The sequence below is a fragment of the Pan paniscus genome, chromosome 5 (assembly GCF_029289425.2).
Source record: "Pan paniscus chromosome 5, NHGRI_mPanPan1-v2.0_pri, whole genome shotgun sequence".
NCBI lineage: Eukaryota > Metazoa > Chordata > Mammalia > Primates > Hominidae > Pan > Pan paniscus.
Window position 1 is genome coordinate 59,117,975 of NC_073254.2, and position 20,649 is coordinate 59,138,623.

The window sequence follows — 20,649 nt, forward strand, 5'->3', positions numbered from 1 at the left end:
GGCGCCCGTATGTTAAGGTCAGCTGATTAGCAACTTCGATTCCATTTGCAATCCTCATTCCCTTTTACCATGTAGCATAACATATTCATGGGTTCTGTAGACTTCTTTGGGAGGCCTTTATTCTTCCTGATGGATGTGGTTTAGATGTTTGTCCCCTCCAAATCTCATTTAGAAATGTGACATCCAATGTTGGAGGTGGGGCCTGGTGGGAGGTGTTGGATCATGGGGGCAGATCCCCGGATCCCTTGTGAATGGCTTTGCATCATCCCCTTGGTGATGAGTGAGTTCCTACTCAGTTCATGAGAGATCTAGTTGTTTACAAGAGTCTAGGACCTCTTCCTTCTCTCTTTCTTGCTCCATCTCACTGTGTGATGTGCCTGTTCCCACTTGGTCTTTCACCATGAGTAAAAGCCCCCTGAGGCCTCACCAGAAGCCGAGCGGATATTGGTGCTGTGCTTGTGCAGCCTGCAGAAGCCTGAGCCAATTAGACCTCTTTTCTTTATAAATTATCCAGTCTCAGGTAATCCTTTATAGCAATGTAAGAATGAACTAACACACTGACACAGATATTGATGATGGGGACAATGACTATTATTTATTGAGGCTTTCTGAAGGCCATGCACTGAACCAAGAACTTTATATGCAGTGTCTTATTTAACCCCATAGCAGCCCCAAGGTATAGATAATATTATCTCCTATGATAGGCAGAATTTTAAGATGGCCCCAAGAGTTCTGCCCCCTGGTGTGCATACCCTATATAATCAATGCAGTCCTCTCAAATGTGTGGGCAGGGCCTACGAATAGGATGGAATTTCACTCCAGTCATTAAGTAACATGGCAAGAAGGCAAAAATGATGAGATAGCCTGGGCACGGTGGCTCACGCCTGTAATCCCAGTACTTTAGGAGGCTGAGGTGGGCAGATCATGAGGTCAGGAGCTCGAGACCAGCCTGGCCAACATGGTGAAACCCCGTCTCTACTGAAAATACGAAAATTAGCTGGGCATGGTGGCGGATGCCTGTAATCCCAGCTACTCGGGAGGCCAAGGCAGGAGAATCGCTTGAAACCAGAAGGTGGAGGTTGCAGTGAGCCAAGATCTCGCCACTGCACTCCAGCCTGGGCAAAAGAGCAAAACTCTGTCTCAAAAAAAAAAAAAAAAAAAAAAAAAGTGATGGGATAGTTGCACTCAAAATTAAGTTATGTAAGACTTCATCTTAGCTGACTGGGAGAGAGATTCCGCTGCTGGCTTGAAGAAGTAAGCCATTGTGTTGTGAACTACCTGTGGAGGGGACCACATGGCAAGGAGCTGAGGGCAGTCCAGTCCAAGAGCCAGCAAGAAAATGAGGACCTCAATCACACAGCTGCTACAAGCTGAATTCTGCCAATGCCCGAATGGAGCTTGGAAGCAGATTCCTTCTCAGACTGGCCGACACCTTGATTCTAGTCTTATAAATCCATGAGCAGAGAGCTCTGCCTGGATTCTGACCTACAGAAACTGTGAGATAATAAATGGGCTTTTTAAAGGCTGCTGCTTGTGGCAATTTGTTAGGCAGCAATGGAAAACAAGTACATCTCTATTTGAGAGAATTGGAGCTCAGAGAATTTAAGAAAACCACCAAGGTCAGAGAGCTAATAAATGGCAGAGCTGGGATTCCAACTAAAGTCTACCTCCAAATCTGCATTTTTAACCACTACACTCTACTGCTTCCCAACTGACAAGCATGAATAATACATTTGATGTTATTTTTTATTGTGAGTACTCCATCTGTGCCTGATAGAAGGTTTTTTTTTTTTTTTTCCTGGCATTAGGGGATGAAATTATGACTTTTATCTGTGACAAGGTACCTCGCCTGTTCTGCACCATTTGGGGTGCTAATTCTTGGCATTTATGAACTTCTTCTGGGCTTTCCATTGTAAAGTGATGCTGTGTTTTTTAGTGCCGTGGCACCAAAACTTAAATTCTGAAACAAGCTGGGTGTGTGACCAGTCTTAAGGTTAGAAATGTTCGTTGTTTCAACCAATCTTCAAATTCATGAAAGCTACAAAGCAGCAGCAATGGGTTCACTAAATGACTCCAGCATAAGCAAGTCCATGTTTTGATGGAGACTAGAGAAATACTGTTATTGCACTTAGGCACATGACAAACGTGGGTCCTGTTGAAAGCAAGCCACCATTAATCAGTTGAAAAATGTTACTGAACTTTTAGTAGTTTTTCATCTTTAGGAATTTTGTCTACCCCAGATATAAAAAATATAACTACTATCAACAACTTCGGCATTGAAAAGGGATCCTGGTAGTTGAAAGCTGGGAGCCCCGACTCCTCCAGGGTTGCTGTAAGCTCACCTCTGCTCTGACAGCCTGCTGCTCTTCAGGAAAGTACAGATGTTCTGACGATCTTGGGTTCTTCTCTCTGTGGCATATGCCTTTTCTCTTTGCAGACTACGTCTATAGGCCCTTCTGATACCAACAGCATCTCACAGTCTTCTAAAAGGGAGGTTTGAATGAAGTTGGGTCATCCTGAGTGATTTGTGGTTCACCTGTTGGGCTAATTATAAAGCAGGTGGTGGAGCAAAGTTGCTGGGCTCCTGGCTGTCAAGCCCTATTAGGCAATTAATGGGCACTCTGGGTAATGGTTAATTGTTGGTTTCCAGCTAATTCTCCTGGGCCTGAGGAAGGGGAAGGTTTTGGGTCAGAGGTAGCTTACGTGGAGTCTTCTGTATCCAAGGCAGATCAGGCTAAACACTAGAGTAAGATTTTCCTGCTGCTGGGTGGTCAGTCTTTGATCAGAAAATCCCAGAATTCTTAGCAGAGAAATGGACTTCCACCACTCCAAGGAACTGAGGATGGGAGCTGCTTCCAGTGTTTACAAATTTACAGAGGAGGAAGACAGGAAGAGTGAATTCTCACCCTGGCTTTGACACCAGATATTTGTGTGGCTTCAGGCAAGTCATTCTACCCCATGAGCTTAGTCTTCTGGTGTACAATGTGGATAAGCTCTGTAGGGAGAATCTGTAGAGCTAATGTGCCCATATTCATTCTCTATTACTGCATAACAAGACCCCACATACTTAGTGGCTTACAAAACACATTTATAATATCAGTTTTTGTGGGTCAGGAGTCTGGACATGACTTGGCTAAGTCCTCTGCAAAATTTCACAAGGCTGCAATCAGATATTGGCTGGGGCTCAGTCTCACCTGAGGCTTGTTTGGGGAAGGATCACTTTCATTCAGCTCCTTGCAGCTGTAGGAGTGAAGTCTTCAGCTTCTTGCTGGCTGTTAGCTGCAATCTATCCTCAGTTCCTAGAGGTCACTCTCAGTTCCCTGCCACATGGGCCTTCCAACATAGGCAGCCCACAACATGGCAGCTTGCTTCTTCAAAGCTGGCAAGGAAGCGAGAGACTCCAGCAAGACAGCTGTTACAGTTTTATGTAATGTAACTCTCGTAATCACGTACATGTAACCAAAACAAGCTATCATGTTTACTGTATTCTACTAGTTAGAAGCAAGTCGGCCGGGTGTGGTGGCTCACACCTGTAATCCCAGCACTTTGGGAGGCTGAGGCAGGTGGATCACCTGAGGCCGGGAGCTCGAGACCAGCCTGACCAACATGGGGAAACCCCGTCTCTACTAAAAGTACGAAATTAGCTGGGCGTGGTGGCGCACCCTGTAATCCCAGCTACTCGGGAGGCTGAGGAGAAGAATCTCCTGAACCCAAGAGGTGGAGGTTGCAGTCAGCCGAGATCACACCATTGCACTCCAGCCTGAGCAACAAGAGCAAAACTCCGTCTCCAAAAAAAAAAAAAAGAAGCAAGTCACAGGTCCCACACTGAAGGGGTGGAGGTCACCCAAGAACATGAATACCAGGAGGCAGCAGGCACGTGGACCACCTTATGAGTCTGTTCTCCATAGCCCCCAATCCTCTCCAAGCCAGGAAGTGTGTTCAAACACTGAACACCATTTCTTCCTGATGAAATCAAAGCCTGATCCTTCTCATCATCAGGCCCTCCAGGGACATGGTCAATAGTTACCATGGCCCATTCACTTGTTCATTTGCCGACCAGTTTAGCACTTACTGTGTGCCAGGCTGTGAGTAAGGCACCAATCCTAAATCCTTTTTTCCTACCTTCTCTTTCCTAAACTGAATGTCAGACAGAGTTGAGGAGCATATAGATCTAAGAACATGGGGACACAGTGAGAAATGTCTCTTTTGGAAACAGAAACTATAATTACATGTATGTGATGGTTCATCTCGAGAAATTGTTCTCAGGAACAGCCCACCTTAAGATATGAATCAGGATTTGAGACCATTTTAGAACATTAGAAGAAGTCACAATTTAAAATGTGATTATTTTAAGATAAACTGTGGTTTACCTCATATTAATTAAATAGACTCAAGTGAAGTTATAGATTTTATTTGTGGTAAAGATTATTTGTGGTAATTGATATTATCATTTCCAGTTATTTGCCACTTGCCTGTACGAGAACTATAAATCTATACTTGTTGCCAGGTGGCACACGGTGTCCCCTTTGGGAGAAGTATAATACCTGGCTTCGTTGTTGGGCCTGGCCATGTGACTTGCTTTAGCCAATGGAATGTGAGTAGGAAGTGGTGTATACTATGTCTGAATGGAAGCCTTAAAAGGCATTGCCTGGTTTGGTTATTGTGTTTTTCCCTCTACCACAAGAATGGCATGTTCCAGATGGGGGCTTCTCCTTCAACCTGAGCCCTGGAATAAAGACATGTGGAGCAGGGCTACACCTGCAGGTACATGAAATGTGAGTGAGAAGTAAATCTCCTTGCTTTAAGCCAGTGAGATCTTGGGCCATTTATTCCTACACAAAACTTTAGTAAAATGTGACAGAACATAATGCTGAGTCAATTGTGCTCTCTGTATACATAAGAGAGTGCTAGTTGATAGTGTCTCTGTTATCTCTGAGTTTCTGCAGATGCACTGGAGCAGAGAGGAAGAAAGGCAGAAGTTTGAACTGATGAGAAATTAATTTTTGGGGTTAGGTTGTATGGGATTTTTTAACAATCGAAAATGAGACTGTTATGCTTTCTAATGATTTCTTTATTTAAGGGATGGGGTCTCACTGTCACCTAATCTGAAGTGCAGTGGCATGATCATAGTTCACTGCAGTCTCGAACTCTTGGGCTCAAGCAATCCATCTGCCTCAGCCTCCAAGTAGATGGGATGACAGGCATGCACCACCATACCTGGCTACTTTATTTTATTTTTTTGGAGACAAGGTCTCTCTCTATTGCTCAGGCTGGTCTCATACTCCTGGACTCAAGCGATCCTCCCACTTCAGCCACCCGACTAGATGGGAAAGAGGTGTGCACCATTTTTCCTGGCTAATATATTTTATTTTATATTTTTAGAGACCAGGTCTCACTATGTTGCCCAGGCTCCCGGCCTCAAATGATCCTCCCCACTCAGCCTCCCGGGTAGACGGGACTATAGCCTCAAACCACCACACCTAAGAGATTGGTATACTTTCTAAAGGGGACAAGAAGAGCTGTCATCTAGGGTTGGAGTACTTAGATCTGAGAGACTGTGACTAAAGGCAATAGCAATGAGAGAAATGGAGCTCTTTCCTGATGGTGCCAAAGTTGGCTCATTTCATTTGCTACTTTATTTGCTATGTATTTCCCTCCTTATGGAGAACTGTTGGTGCAGCTGCAGTGCCCTACAAACAGGTGCCTTGTTCTAGAGAAAGGCCCCTCCACCATGTGAGGATGCAGTGAGAAGGTGCTGTCTATGAGAAAATGGGACCTCACCAGACACTGGATCAGCAGCGCCTTGATCTTGGACTTCTCAGACTCCAGAACGATGAGAAATTTCTGTTGTTTATGAGTTAAAACAATAAGAATGGAAGACTCTAGAAGCTGTAGAATAAACCCCTTTATTTTACCAGTGAGGAAATTAGGATCCTCAGAGTAGAGTTACTTTTCTTAACTCTGCTCATTCAGTGTCTTAGGGATTTGATTTCCAGAGCAGACCTATCCCCTAGGAAGAAAGGGCCAAGCCAGCTACCCTGCCATACAGGGCACCTTGGCATTCACTTTTGTGCCTCCCGTCCCGACCTGATTCCCAGGGCCCCTGCGCCTTTGGTGCACTGACAGAATCAAAGTGTGAGCCTGACTGCACCGTGAACTCGTGGGCTTCCCTAGGAAGCAGTGTCCTCGTTTCTCCTCACTGAAGCAGGAATGGGTCACACGCCTTCATCCATCTCTAAGCTCTCCATTCACTTGGCTCTGTTATGTCTGATCTTCCAGCTTCTCTGTTTCATTTCCCTTGACTGTCTGGTGTGTTCCCACAGGATGCTGAAGTGGGAGAGACAAGCACAGGTGATGTCCAGGCCAGCCTAGGGGGACCCTCTGGAGGATGTCTCCCCCAACCCCAGGTCTCATGTTACAGAGACATTGCTTCTGTGGGTCAAGGAGGGCCTGGTGGATGTTCATATCACACACACATACACACGCGGTCACCCTCGGAAATGTCTCTCCGGCCAGTGCTGGACTCACAGCCCTCCCCTTCCACAGTAGCACCTCCATATAGTCATTTTGTCTGCAGGTTCCTCAAGGACAAGTCACCTCACCAGGACTGAGAATTAGAAAATCAGAGGTCACTGAACCCTTAGGAGAGGATGTTCTCAGTTACCGGATTTCACTGTTCACTGCTAAAGATTGAATCAATTTGTGGGTAAATTATGACAGCTGTGAGTGAAGACAATGTATGGAAGTTGTTACCTCTGGTGCCTTCTATTTCTGGATCTGTATTGACCCAGTCTGTGGCTCCATCCTGCAGGTATGGGCTTGTTACTTTGCACTTGTACATGATTTAGTCCCTGGGCTAAGTCCCAAGTGTGAGGCCAGGGCAGGTTGTGGTACAGGCCCCACAGGCAGCGCTCATGAATGCAGCCCAGTTCCTGGCACACAGCAAGTGCTCAGTAACTCCAGCTCAGGGGCTTAAGCTTCTTAATGTGAGTGAAAACAGAACGGAAAACCCACCTGAAGCACAACAGGCCCTGTCTTTCACCCACAGTGGGGTAAGGACTTGCTCCTTGAGGACTCAGAGACATTAACGATAATGAAGGGTTCCAACCCAGCTGAGTTCTCTGGTTTTTGGTTCCTCTGTTTAGAAATGCCATGTTTGTGGCTTCAAATAAATCAAGAGATTTGAACCCAAAAGATGGGCAATTTGGCAGGGTTTCAAACCCACTTAAAACTACAGCTCCAAATTTAGATGTGATCTGGGAACTTGAGTTTCAAGTTCCCCTTGACTTGGGCAAAGCCTGAATTTCAATCTACTGCACATTTTAATTTATCCGTTCTCATCTTTTTAACTTCCCCAAATTTCACTCTCCCTTCTTGGAACTCATCACTCTGGTTGTGTTTCTCACGTGGCTGTTGCCGTGACTTCTCTTGCGTTGTTTTCTGTTATGATCACACGGACCTTATACTCTGCCTTTCAGTCTTATCTCCTGGGCTGGGCTGGAGACATCTTCTGGGCAGGGGCTGTCCTCAGGCCTCTTTCCTTTCCCCTCCGTGAGACTTGCCCAGGGTCCAATACTCATGGGTCACAGTTAAGGACTGAGGTTTGCTCTGTTGTAAAGCTAGGAACTGGAGGAGGTTATGTTCCAACCAGATTTCCAGAGCCTTGGCTTCTGATTTGGTTAAGTATTCCTTGGAAATAAACAAATAAGCAATGCAAACATCTGAAGAACAGTGGTTTGAGTTAAGGAGTTTACAAAATTTAAGAAAAGTCTGATGAAGACAAAGCCATGTGCTGGGCAAAATCGAATCAATCCATAATAGCTTTCTGTCACTCCTGCCATGCCAATACTGCCTGAATTGTTTGTCTACAGCTTGTGGGAGGCTAAAAGAGTCAAAGGTTAGAATTTGGCACATGAGATAGAACTAGAGTTCAGATCACATGCACCTTTTCACACCTTCACACTTTTGGAGAAACAGTGTATTTGTTTGGTTGGGCTGCCATAGCAAGGTACCACAAACTGGGTCGCTTCAACAACAGAAGTTTATTCTCTCACAGTTCTGGAGGCCAGATGGCCAAGATCAAGTTGTGGGCAGGGTTGGCTCCTTCTGAGGGCTGTGAGGGAAGCCTGTTCCTCGCTTCTGGTGGCTTGCTACGACCTTTGGTGTCCCTTCGCTTGCGGACCTCTGCCTTCATCTTCACATGGTCATCTCCCTGTGTGTGTCTGTGTGTCTGTCTGTGTCTAAATTTCCTCTTTTATAAGGACATTGATCATATTGGATTACGGGATCATCATACTCTGTAGTATGGCCTCATCTTAACTGATCACATGTGCGATGACCCTATTTCCAAGTAAGGTCATATTCTGGTGGTACTAGGGGTTAGGATTTCAACATTAATTTAGTGGTGGTGGGTGAGCATATTTAACACAGTGCAACAGCCTTCTTATTTGAATTTATTGTTCTCCAAATCAGGGTTTATCCATAGAATTCAGTCTGTGCCATACCTATGAATTGGATAATAAACATCTAGAAGAAGCGAAAGGCAGGAGTCCCTTTTCTCCTTTTCTACCCAGTGATCCATCCATCCATCCATCCATCCGTTATCACACACGTGCACACACACACACACTTTATATAGGTGGGACTCTAGGGGTTCCTTACTGGAAGCCCCTGTCATCCAGGGACACTACTTGATGTCTTACTTGCATGGATTTGATGAGCCGCCTCAGAGGAAGAGCTATAAGGACTCTGAAGTAAGGCCTGGGTTCAGAATCCAGCCCTGCACTTACTGGCTCTGTGACATCAGTGACACCTTCCTCTTTGAGGCTTGGTTCTTCATTTGCAATATAGCAAATACTAGAGCAGACCCTATAGGTCCCTGAAAAATGGTGGCATTTATTGACGTTATTATTGTTGAGTGAGCCAAGGAGAGAGGGACAGAGTGGAGGCACGGCCTATCTTCCAACTTCCAGAAGCTCACCACCAGGCACTCCTGGGGGCGCAAGTCCAAAGCTGTCACAGAGACTGCCTCATCTGGACTGTCTCCCCAGTTCCAGAGCTGTGGTTCTTAATCTTTTGGGGAACTGGATCCCTCTGGAAATCTAATACAATCTGTGGACTCCTCCCCAAATAGCACCTGTGCATGGAGTGTCCTCAGAAGCTTGCGTGTGATTGTGGCAGGTTTGGGTCTCCACTTGAGACCATCCACGGAGGCTAAAGTTTCTCACTTCAGAGACAACAACCTGAGAAATTCATTTGCTCATCCAGTAAACATTTCTTGTGTGACTGTCACATGCCTGGTGCTTTGTGGGGGACCAGGATGTCAGGGAAAAGTCAGATAGGAGACCTTTCCCCAAACTGCTCACAGGCAGCAAAAACCATAATGAAAAGTAGAAATGATTTAATATTATAGCAGACATATGGCTATATTTTTTTGTCCCAGTTCAGAGGAGGACATTATTTCTACCATGGAGGGTGTGAAATAATCAGGCAGATTCAGTGGAAGGAAGGATAGTTGAGTTGGAAAATAACAGGTGAGTTAAATTTTGTTCTTAAAGGACATATTGGTATTCCCAAGGTACCCATCCCGACAGTTGACACAAGTGCACGAATATCTGTCTGCTGGTGTTTGCTTTCACCTGAATGTAACTTAGCTGCTAGATTCCTAAAACGCTGCACCTCTGATAAGAAGCCAGTTCGTGTTCTTTTCTTTAAACATGGGCTTCCAATTGTATCACCTCTATAACACAAAGCACAGTTCATTCATTTACATGAAACAAGAAGACATTGACATTCTGCCTGTCTTCAGTCCTTACCTTTGTTATGAAGGACTCTTTGGTGTCTCTGACCCTCTAGGGATCCCAGTCCTCCACCCAGCTGTGGAGGATGGGATGGGAGGTGCACATCTGGGAGTAGTTAACCACTATCTTCTACTTTCTTTCTTCCAGGGGAGGTGCTTCTTCACCCCACTCCTCTCTATTCACATCACTAATAGCCAAGAGCTCCCGGGGTCAGACAACGTTGTGATCTGCTGGATCCTGTTCTGCTTCAGCTGTGTTGAACGCATATCCATTTGGTTCTGGTTCATAATTCTTCACTATCAATATTTCTGAAAGACTTCAGTTCCTTTTGTGGTTCAGTGAAAAGTTTGGTATTTGGGGTTGGGTACAGATTAGGTTTAGCCTAGGGTTGAGATCTGCTGTGGTTTGGGTTTTGCAGGGTGGTCATTTCGTAAATGCTATCTCAACCCTTCCCAGGTGGAAGGGGCAGGGAGATGTGGCCTGGGAATCCATATCATGAAGAATTTTCAATAAATGATCTGAGAGGAACACAGCGTGTTCTCTCCCTGGCAGCAGCATCAAGCAGTCTCTGGAAGACACACTGAGCATCATTCTACGCTGTATGGTTGTAGGTTCACTGTCAAAATGAGCTTGATCCAGCAAGAATTTAGGAAAGTGACAAGTGGTTCAGGCTTAGCCACAGACTTGCAATGTGACCCTGGGTAAATCAGTTCCCCTCTCTGGGACTCAGTTTCCTTATGTGTAAACAAACAAACAAAGGAAATTGGACGAGAAACTAGGTGATGGTGAAGGTGTCTTTCAGAGCTTAAATGTTATGATGCTATGAACACAACAACTTTATTTTCAATTAACTGTGCCTCTAAGGAAAGGATTCAAAGGCTCTTTCATTCATTGAACTGTATCTCTCCCATGTTCCACTCCCCGGTCATTGCTCAAGAACAAACATGAGAGCATCCAGCCCTCCTGGAGAACGTACATACTTCAATGGAGGCCTTGGCTGCCTGCCTGGGGCTCCCTCAGCAACCAGGCTGTGTAGTAGCATGGTGGGCCCATAGGGTCACAGAACCTTCTCTCCCCTTCCTTCCCTCATTTTTTCCTTAGGGGGAAGGAAGGGGACAAAAGAGGACAGTATTAGACCAAATCCACACTTCTAAGGCTTTAGGCTCCAGAAGGGAATGTACCTCTTTAAGGTGCCTGCAGGCAGGGCCTATCCAGCCAGCAGGGTAAGGCAGAGGCCATCCCAGCCCCTTGGGATCCCCGTGGGGTGTGTCTGCTGAGGTTCTAAGGAACTTAATTAACATGGACTTTCCTCAGTTATTCACCGCCTACCCCCATAAGGTGTGCTAGCTAAGTAGTTTTTCCACACACCTGAATTTTACCCTGTAAATAATAAAATAGTTTTAATCATTTGAACAATTTTATTTATTTATTTTTGAGACAAAGTCTCACTCTGTCACCCAGGCTGGAGTGCAGTGGCATGATCTCAGCTCACTGCAACCTCTGCCTCCTGGGTTCAAGTGATTGTCATGCCTCAGCCTCCCGAGTAGCTGAGATTTACAGGCATGTGCCACCACGTCAAGCTAATTTTTGTATTTTTAGTATAGTCAGGGTTTCACCATGCTGTCCAGGCTGGTCTTGAACTCCTGACCTCAAGTGATTCACCTGCTTTGGCCTCCCACAGTGCGGGGATTACACGCATGAGCCACCGCACCTGGCCCATTTTCACCATTTTAGATGGGAATAGATACTTTTTGTTCCTTGCTTCTCAGCCCTCTCAGCTGGGTATCATGAACAGAGTCAAACCTTCATCCTAACGAGTATCAATTGTCCTGCCTCAGGTTTTCATGGGTAAACTGAGGAAAAGCATATCTCCCTCACAAGGTCCGTGTGATTATGTAAACAAAGGGCTAGCCTGGAAAGAGGGACATGCTTAGTTAATAGCGATTATTATTTTAATTGTCAGTTGATTACATGGTGATATATTCAGAGAAGACTGATCTATGAAGAGCAATTTGCCCTTCCAGGAAATGGCCCCTGGACTGTTAGGCATTTTGATTTCTTGGGCATGAATTAAATAGTTTCTCTTCCTCTCCCTTGTCACCAGTTGCATGGCTGGCTTGCACCTGACTTAGTGACCCTCCCTTCCTTTCTCCCTCCCTTCCTCCTTTTTCTTCTTTCTCTCTTCCTCTTTCCTTATTTCTCTTTTTAAAGTTTATTGGGAACTTTTCTCTATAAAATGCTCATTACAGAAAATTTGAAAAAAAGAAAACAAAAAAACAGAAAGAAAACAAAATCACCTATGACACCTTGAGAAAACTACATTTTGATATATTTCCATTTTATCTCATTTTTCAGTTTTGAGTGTTGTTTGTTTATTGCATATGTTGAAGTTACACCATAGATATAATTTTGCACCCTGCTTCTTTTTAGTTATAATGATAACATAAGCACTTCCCCATGCTAATTTTAAATTCATCACCAACAACATCTATATTGGCTGCAAATATGGCTGGTCATGGTCCCGTGGTTTAACTTACGCATTTCTTTAAGATTGATATGAATTTCTTTCTAGTTTGTTGTTTCTAAGAGGCTGTGGCAGGGAGACCACTCACCAAGTGTGTTAGAACTGTACGTTCTCAGGAAGAGTTAATCAGTCTCAGAATTTTGTGGGAAGGCTGGAGAGGTTTTCCTCAGGAGCCTTTGGGTATGAATTTTTTTGACACCTCTTATACTTTACTCTCTCAAAGTATCCTTTTACTTGTGTTTTCGGTTCTTGATCGAGGTCTGAATAGTTGAGATTATCAATTCATGGACTTCTTGATAAGTGAGATATGACTGCATTAGTAAAAATGATAAAATCTACTTTTCTACCAGCAAGGTAGAATGGTGTCATTGTTCAGAGCTGCCTGCGTTCAAATCCCAGTTCTCCCTCTTTCTAGTTGGGAGCCATCAGGCAAGTTTCAGTCTCTGTGCCTCAGTCCCCTTGCAAAATGGAATCATCATAGTGTCCACCTCACAAGACCGCTGTGCGTATGAAATGAATGAATGTCTGGAAAACACTTAGGACTGTGCCTGGCCCTTGGTAAGCTCTAGTGAGTATTTGCTATTTTTATGTTCTAATTATGTTATGAGGGCATTTTAAAGTTTCTTTGAAACATTTTTGACCTACTCTTTCAGAATTTTTGTCTTTTACAGAGGCTCAGGAGCAGAAGGAGATGGCTAGGGCTGGAAGGGACAGCAAGGGAGTGGCACAGCTGAGAGCAAGGCTGACACCAGGCGCCCAGGCACTGCCTCCACCCTCAAGGCCAGGGAGAGCTGGCAGGGCCCCCCAGGCACAGACTAGCTGGGCCAGGAGTGGGACAGGAAATGAGAGAGAAAGTCCAGAGTGGGGGTGGTGTGGAGCTGCAAATGAGAACCTGAAGGAGGAGGGGGCTGGCGGGGGGTGGGGTCACCTCTCTCCCCAGATCCCAGCCTCAGGGGTAGGGCCATGGAGTCCGCAAATAGAACCTTCAGTTCCTGAGGGGAAAAAGAAAGTCTAACTTTAGAATTTACAGTTTTCCTTAACAAGAGGTACAGCGCAGTTGCGTTCTGGTAACGGAAGCAAAATTAAAAATATGAGCAGGAAATAAATTAATTTTAAAATATCTAAAAACATGTATTCTGTGGTTCCATCCAACTGGCCAGCATTGACTGGCTTGTTTTTCCCTGGGAGGGACTGATTAATAGGACAGAAATGAGGAGGTGTGAATTTATTTTGGACCTGGGTGGGGAGCCAAGAGAGGTTGGCATCAGCCCACTTAGGCTAAATCTGCATTTTAAAGTCCACAAGGGTGACCACCTACTGGATGCCCTGGCGGGTGGGGAGTTGGGAAGGGAGGTATTGCAGACTGAGCTCCTTCTCAGCAAGCTTCTAAAAGCAGTTTATTTTCCCCCCTTTTGAAAGTATAGTCATGCAGGCCCAGAGGCAGCCCTATGACCAGGGGACTCTCTGGGCCTTTGTCGGGAGAAGCCAACGACACAGAGCTGGCCTGGGACAGTGAATGCAACGCGGGTTTTTGAGCCCAAAGTGTTCCCTGGGAAGAGGTAAGAGGACAGAGCCCAGCACTCAGAGAAATAAAATCCCTCTGGGCTGTTTTGTGCACCAAGCATGGAGAATCATTTAGCAGGATGAAAGGTGGTTGAGAAGCAATAAATAATCTTCAAATGGGGGAGAGGCCACTGTCTGGGAGGTAGAGAGAAGGCTGCAACGCAGAGCATTTTATCTGAGTTTAAAACGCAAGAGTGAGGCCGATTTCACTGTAGTTCAAGACATGGATAATTAAAAACAAAGACATCTTTAAGACAGATCTAAGGAGGCCTCCCATCCCATGCCCTCACCCTATAAATCCCCCATCTCCGTGCCCTTCCCCCATCTCCTTTTCCCAGAAAAGGCTGGGAACACCCTGAGAAGTAAAATCATCCTAACGAGAGAAGACATGTTCTTGAAGAAATTTTGACTTATGGCTTGCAGCTTTATAAGCATTTCAGTAGAAAGATGTCCCACACTCAGGCACTAAGTCAAGGACGCATAGTTTCAATGCTAGCTTGGTCTTCTGTGTGATTATTTTTACAACATTTGCAATTAAATGCAGATTTTCTGCTGCCAGATTCTGACTGGACAAGGGGCTTCAGTGCTGCTGGGTCCCCCGGCACACAAGCTCAGACACACCAACCTGCACGGGGACACACACTTGGGTGGGAGGAACAGCCCGCCGCTGCACGCACACCAGTGTAAACCACCCAGGACACACACGTGCCTGTGCAAGCTGCCTTTCCCCAAACTTTCTTCATTAGAAACAGATCTGCTCTGCTTCTCTGTTACTTTATTTTGATGACTGAAATTTTCCTCAACCAAAAGTGTAGGCATAATGACCTTTTTCTTAATACTTCAGAATTGTAGAAGAAAATATGATTATATAAGTTCATATATTTTGGTTTTGAAAGGAACTGATTGCTCTGTGTGTGTGCGTGTGTTTGTGGGTGAGTGTGCTTGTATGTGTGCATGTGTGTGCTGGCGTGTGCATGTGGGTGTGTGTGCTTGTGTGTGCATGTGGGTGTGTGAGTCTGCTTTTTGTGCGTGTGTGTGCATGTGGGTGTGTGAGTGTGCTTGTGTATGCATGTGTGTGCATGAGTGCTCAAGTATGTGCATGTGTATGAGCATGCTAGTGTGTGCATGCATGTGCTGTGTGTGTGTCAGTGTGCTTGTGTGTTCATGTGTGTGCATGTGGGTGGGTGTGGGTGTGTGGAGGGTAGGGATTCTGGGAAGGAAAGAACAAGGAGGCTCTGATGAGATGAGGAGAAATGCAGTGGGTCTGATAGCAGGCACGAGGAAACAGTAGTTGCCACCTTAGAAGAGAAACAATGACAGGAGATGAAGTGTGGTTTGGGGTACTCCAACAATCCCCTGTGAGCTCAGGAATTTAGTGGTTTCCAGAAAGTTCTATATTGCCTTTTCTCCTGGGATGGCCAATGCTGCCCAGCATTGGTCAGGAGCAACTTGCAGGAAGAGAAAAGGTTGATCTTTAGGCCTGCAAATACCCACCTCTGCGTAATTTCGCCTATTGTGAGATTTACGTTGTTATTTGCTTCTTCGGGTTGGTTTAAGAGGTGGTAAGGAAGGCAAAGCTTGCGTGAGGTCAGAGTCCACTCCACCTCACCTCAGCAGGCAAGCTGGGCAGGTAGAGGAACAAAGCAGGCCTTGAGGGAGAGAAAGGCCTGAACTAGAATCCTGCTGACCTCTCTCAGCCTGAGTTTTCTCATCTTTAAATCGGGGCCAATGACCTCCTTGATGTGCAGTCCTTGTGAGGCTGCAAGGAGGCAGTGTGAGCACAGAGGCTGGTACGGGCGGGTGCTCAGGGGAGGAGAGGGCCCGTGCTCTGGCCTCCCACCAAGGCCTCCTCCTGTGTGCTGTTGGAAATGGACTTGGCACAAGCAAGGCTTTGTTTCCTTTTAGAAAGCCACCCCAGTGCCCCACTCCCAGGCTGCCTCTCCGATCCTCCCCTCAGCACGTGGAGCTGGGGCTTGTCACTCAGCCCAGGAGGGACCTAGAGCAGGTCTTCAGTACTGGAAAGAGGAAGAACTCCCCTTGCGGGGAGGCTCCACCCAAGCAGGGCATGAAGCAGGAGGTGGTGGGCCGGGCACAGGAGACAAACCCCGCCTGCTTCCCAGTTTTGCTCCGAGAGTTAGCCTTGGCTAAGTGGAGCTCACCAGCCTCCCACACAGCGAACCCAGAAGTCTTCAGCCCTCAACATCCCCGTGTGTGTGTGTGCACGTGTGTGCGTGCGCATGCGTGCGTGTCCATATGCATGTGTGCACGTGTGTGCCCATGTGTGCGCATGTGCATGTGTGTATGTGTGCATGTGTGTGCCCGTGTGTGTGGCGTGTGTGTGTGTGTGTGTGGTGTACTTCCTGCTTCCTCTAGAGCTCTTTCCTTGTTTCACTCTGACACTGTCTTTGACCGCCCTGAGCCGCTCCCCCTCCCCCTCCCCAGTGGTTCTGATGCTGTCCCTTAGCAGGTAGCTTTTTCAGATTCCTTCACTCTTTTCCTGGGTCTGCCTCTTTGCCTCTTGCCTGATTTCCCCTGGAGCCCTGGGAGATCTACGCTCCTGCAGGGCTGTGCCAGCCCTGTGAGAAGGAAGCCAGAAGTAAGAATCACCACCTAGTGCTAAGGGCAAAACATCGCGCCCAGTAGGTGCTCAGGCCAGGTCTGTGAGGGCGGATTTCAAGGATGAAAGCGGAACCGTGGACATTGAAATGTACATTGTGATGTATTTTCAACTCTTCTTTCTTCAAAGAAAAATAATTGGATGTAAAACACTCCTCTCGCCCCTCACCCAGACTTCTCCTTTGACGCTGATTTTCCCAGCTCAGAATCAAGTATAGCATCGCTGAAGATCACCAAACTGCTACTTAGACATTTTAAAGATGCAATTTGAGTTCCAGGCAGGGAAAAGGGGTGGATAAAAGAGATTATATGATAATGACATGGCTGTGGGAAGCCTGTCAAATAAAGTGCATTTTCTCTGGTGGGCAGGCTATTTCTGGAGCTGTACATGGGTCCCTACACTGAGGGGTGTGTTTATCCTAATGGGAAGCAGGACTGAGCTAAGCCACAGCTCCCTGTACAGTTTTTAAAGTCTTAAGATACCACAAGAGACATTTGCAGTGTCCAGAGGACACATTTAGTCTGCCCTGGCCCGTTTAATGTGTGCTGACTTGGCTCTGACAGGGGCTGGAGGAAGGCAAAGGGAATTCTTACAGCAGAAGTGGGGAAAGGTGCATCCATCCAAATGTGCCCATTAGGATGCTTTTAGATACAAGAAAGAGAAAAGTCAATACTAACTGACTAAAATCGTAAGGAGTGCATTAGATCATCTCAAAGTAGCCCAGAGTTAGGGCTTCAGGTAGGGTTTGATCAGGGTGCCAATTCTGTTTTCCTGTGACCTTGTCTGCTCTGCCCCCTTCTAGTTCTTTGTCCTTAGGCTGACTTCCCTCATGGCTGCAAGATAGCTGCTGGCAGCAACTCAGGCAGTTGCTTCTTTGGTCATGTCCAAGGAGAAAGAGAGGAAAACATTTTCCTTTTGGTCTGAATGGGTCAACTGAAGCCACGAACTGGACAATTGGAGCCACTAGGCTAACATCTTCTGCCCTTGGCTTGCCCAGAGTTCTGAACCCCACCCAACCAAGGAGGTTTGAGTGACTCTAACTGCTGGGATTGGATTCCCACGAGGCACAGGTGTCACATAGGAGGGTCAGGCCCAGGCCCAGACTGGACTCTGCTAGGAAAGTGGGGGAAGGTGGGTTGGAAATGAAAGCAGTCAAGCAACTAACAGCTTTTCCAGCCAGAAACAAGGGAGCCCTGTTGTAGCAGAGCCTCTTTTGTGGGCTGAGACACTGTCAGCCTGGCCTTTCTGCCTCTCAGAGCTGTTGGGGATCATGGAAGATGATGGAACAGTAGCAAGGCAAAATAGACATATATATGTATGTATAAAATATATGCCTATAAATACCTCGTGCCTCAGTTTTCTCCTCTGTAAAATGGACATAGTAATCCTGCCTTATCCTTCACAAGGAGAAATTTCATGTACTATTTTCAGTGCTCCTAGAGACCAGCTAGGCTAGCCAGATTGGGCTTGTTTTCCCCCAGAGAGGAATGATGACAACTCCAGCCCCTTGGTACCCTCTCCCTCTCCTCCCATCTCACCCTGTTCTAGGTTGGTCTTGGCAACATTTCCTCTGGAAAATAAGAAAAACAAATTTTCCCGGGGTTATCAATCACTGCCCCTCTTGACACATTGGGGCTGGGCTTCCTAGATCTGAAAGGGAGCACATATCGAAGCCCACCTGAGCTTGTGTGCCAGGTCTCTCCAGGAGCCCTGGGACAGCTGGTCAGGGACAGTCAGAGGGGTGAAGCCTGCCTGGCTGGAGCCTGAGACAGGAAGGGTGAGGATGGGGTTGGAGCCTGTCCTCCAGGCCAGGGGCAGACCAGAGGGGTGGGTGAGCAGGGGTATTCTAGAAGGAACAGGGTCTGCTGGGGTGCTGGGGAGACACGGTGGGCTTCTGTACTCTGCTGTCACAGACAATGCAAGTTTCACCTGGAGCTGAAACCGCGGCCTTGAGGCTGCCGATTTCAGTCCGGAGGGAGCCCTTGGGAAGCGGAACTGATCATTTCTCAAGGCCTGGCCTCACTTTTCACGAAGATAAGGCAGCACTTCAGCTTCCTCTGAGGCCGGCAGCCCAGGAGCTCCTCTGTCCCCCTCCCTCCTTCTACAGGTCTTGTCTGCAGCCTGTCTCTTCTAGTATGGAAAAAGACAGAGAAACATGCAAGCCCAGAAACACACATGCAGCACATGCATCTCTTTCTCTCTCCCTCCCTCCCTCCCTCTCTCTCTCTCCCTCCCTCCCTCTCTCTCTCTCCCTCCCTCTCTCTCTCTCTCTCTCTCTCTCTTTCTCTCCCCTCTTCCAGGTCTTCTGTGCCTGGGCCCTCTGGCCACATGTGGAAAGGCTGTATTCTGTCTTAATGTAATGGAGGCAAGGCACAAAAAGCCATTTTCCTCTGCAGGCCCCCTTGCTCACTAAGATGGAGGAACTGGGAAATGCCCTGAGGAAGGGCCATGGGGTTCCTCCCCACTCAGTCCCGTTCAGAGCACATTCCATGCCCAGTGCCCTGCGGGGAGAAGCTGCTCCTGGTCCCCTACAGTGCCTTAAACAAAATAGTGACTACATACATAGCATGTAAGAGCTGGAAGGGATCATAGGGGGTTGGATGGTGAGGCCAGGACAAACCTGAAGTTTGACAGAGGGACAGGGGCCCAGAGAAGACTCTGCTGCAGCTACACAGGGCCCAGCCTCCCAGGAGACATGTCTAGCAGCCTAGGGAAGGGCTGTGTTCCCCAGAGCCCTCAGGAGCCCGCTGAGAAAAGCCTGAAGTTGCCAGAGCTCAGAAGCTCACCCCTGCTGACCACAAGATGGCAACAGAGCTTTGTATGAGCCCCAAGCTCGGGCGGGGGCCGGGGCGGGTCCAGCTTGCTGGGAGGACTGGACCCACATCCTTACCTCCATGGTCTGAGTATTCTTCTGATGCCTTCAGATCAGGATGAGAGTTAATTTAATGTGGGTCTGGGTGTGTCTCTTTTCCTGTTTGATTGCCTTGAGCTCAGTTCCAACTGTACCTGATGAGCGGTTCTGATTTTTCCTCTGTCCCTTTTACCTATCCTATAAGCTCCATAGGAGGGTGGGGATGGTAGGAAGATGCCGTTCAACTCACAGCACTCTTGAAAAGCTAGGTGGAGATAAGCCTAAGATATTAAAAACCTGTTAGACAGTATAGATGAATGTGCATAATTTGGTGCTATGTGTGGTGATGAATTTATATTTTTCATTTTAGAAGAAGAGCTAAAAGTGGCATTTCAACCTGGAAACAATATTGCCTGGAGCACAAAACCCTCTCTCCAGCAGCCTTGCAGGCTCCCTTCACCCCACCCTGTCTGGTGCTCTTTCCCGTCCAGCCATGCCTGGCCCCTGGGTGGGGCTGGCAGCTCTGGGAGAAGGTTGGGAAGGGGAGTGGAGAGTGGGGGGTTCATACCATCCACTGGCCAGGATCCCACTCAAATTGCTCACTCCATGCCAGCGGACTCCTGTGACGTGGCCAGTCGGGTATCCATTCAGGAACTAATTCCCGTCAAGCTGTTCAAATAATGGTCATGGCTCCAACTCAGCCTTGGAAGGCTGTGGTGCCAAGGAAGGGAAGAACAAAGCAGAGAAGCCACCGTGCCTCTCAAACCTGCCCTGGTTAAGGATTGATGGAGAGAATGCAGGAGGAGAATGAATGCATTGGCTGCACGAATGAATGGTGTGAATTAATGAGTGGTATAAATGAAGAAAAGGACGCCGTAGTGAGGAGAGGCAAGCTCTTCATCATATGCCTCTGGCTGGCCTGTGTGTGTTGCCAGCATTTTCGTGCCTCACAGATGGCCATGTGGCTTTGCAGAAAGTGTTCATAGACACCCAAGAAGTCAGCCATTGGATGATAGGACGCTGTGTGAGGAAGGCTTAACATGTTCTCTGCTTTGCTGCTGTCTCTGCCCTATGGAGGTCCTGTTGAAAAGTTGACTCACTCATGTAAAAATGAACATTTCGACCATGTCTGCCTGTCAGAGGCATTGGTTAGAGACCCTCTGCATGCTGCCCAAAAGACAACTTTGGAGGCAGCTCCGTGCATGGTCAAGGGCAAACATTATACATATTTTTATTAAGTATAGAAACTGTGTGTGTGTATATATATATATATGTCTCACATATATAAACGTAC